The sequence below is a fragment of the Limulus polyphemus genome, unplaced genomic scaffold, assembly GCF_000517525.1.
Source record: "Limulus polyphemus unplaced genomic scaffold, Limulus_polyphemus-2.1.2 Scaffold10998, whole genome shotgun sequence".
Lineage (NCBI taxonomy): Eukaryota > Metazoa > Arthropoda > Merostomata > Xiphosura > Limulidae > Limulus > Limulus polyphemus.
In genome coordinates this window covers 11,777-13,001 of record NW_013676608.1, presented here as the reverse complement: position 1 = coordinate 13,001, position 1,225 = coordinate 11,777, and the positions used below count along the sequence as shown (strand labels likewise).

General features: G+C 35.3%; 1 protein-coding gene across 1 annotated transcript in view; it reads left to right on the top strand.

Moving 5' to 3' along the window:
* The window catches only part of LOC111083745, a gene marked incomplete at its 5' end in the record, with an annotated part of 15,853 nt that overhangs the window by 5,337 nt on the left and 9,291 nt on the right, over window positions 1-1,225 (top strand). The window lies entirely within an intron of this gene.

Here is a 1,225-nt window from a genome sequence, read left to right as displayed (position 1 = left end):
GGATTTGGGTTCACTAACATAATTTGAAAGTGAGGCCAACAGGGTTTAGGTTCACCTAGATAATCTAGAAGTGAGGCCAACAGGATTTGGGTTCACTAACATAATTTGAAAGTGAGGCCAAAAGGGTTTAGGTTCACCTAGATAAGGCTTCCAGTCACACTTCCTATTTAACCTTTGCATATCTCAATCAGTTAGAGAATGAAATGGATGTTCTTGTTATACCATAAGAAGTAATGCTTTGGACATGACAGCCTTACGGTGGAGCCTTTAGCAATGGAAACGACACTGCAGGATTATTGTCAAGATGCACGGTCATGAGATAGAACTTGACTGGACGTGTCAGAACGAACTGTAATGACATGGTGCACTTCCTAAGTCGTTTTAATATAACGTATTAAACCGTCTGCATAGACTGACAAGTAAATTGGGAAAATTAAGACCATCGTTAGATTATTTTACTTATTTGTAGTGAAGACAGAGCATGATGTTCGTACTGCTTAATGCAATTAATGTTTCTTCTGTGCTAGCTTTTGTCAATTGTCTTTGTTCGTAGTACAGTTCATTAGTATGTTACGCAATACCTGTGTTTGTTTACGTTCGAGATGTTTTCATTTCTCATTACTCGACTCCTGGCAGTAGCAAGCATGAGCCAATAGGTTTCTTTTACCTTTGTCTCGAGGGTTTGGTGTGACTAGACGTAAAATTGCGTGACCTAAAGTTGTTTTCGTTCTCTCCTAATTATTCTTAATTATACTATGTGGCACAACCTGAATCTTTTAGAGCTCAGAGCGATGCTTGGAATAACCATTACATGTATACAACACTCTAAAATATGTTACGATGAACAACGGGGTCCAAGGACAGGTTTCTGATAATTTCTTCAGGCAGTTGGTGACTCTCTTATATATATATATATATATATATATTTAATTGTTCTTATTATGATACAAGTAACTTACAGATAGTCAGAGTTTGTTATCGATGTAATATCACTGACCGATCGCTACTAGCTAAATTCTTCTTTTAATATGAGTTAAAAAACTTATGGGTGAAAAACTATGTTTCAAGCTTATGTTTTCTATCATTTAAAGTGGTTAAAACCATAGGTTTCTTTGGATCAATTCATATTACAAAAAAAAAAAAAGTTTCGAACGTTTCTACAAGGTTTTGTCATCATCATGTGCTGTTATGTTAAACTTATATTAAAGTTTTTCTTCATTACCCA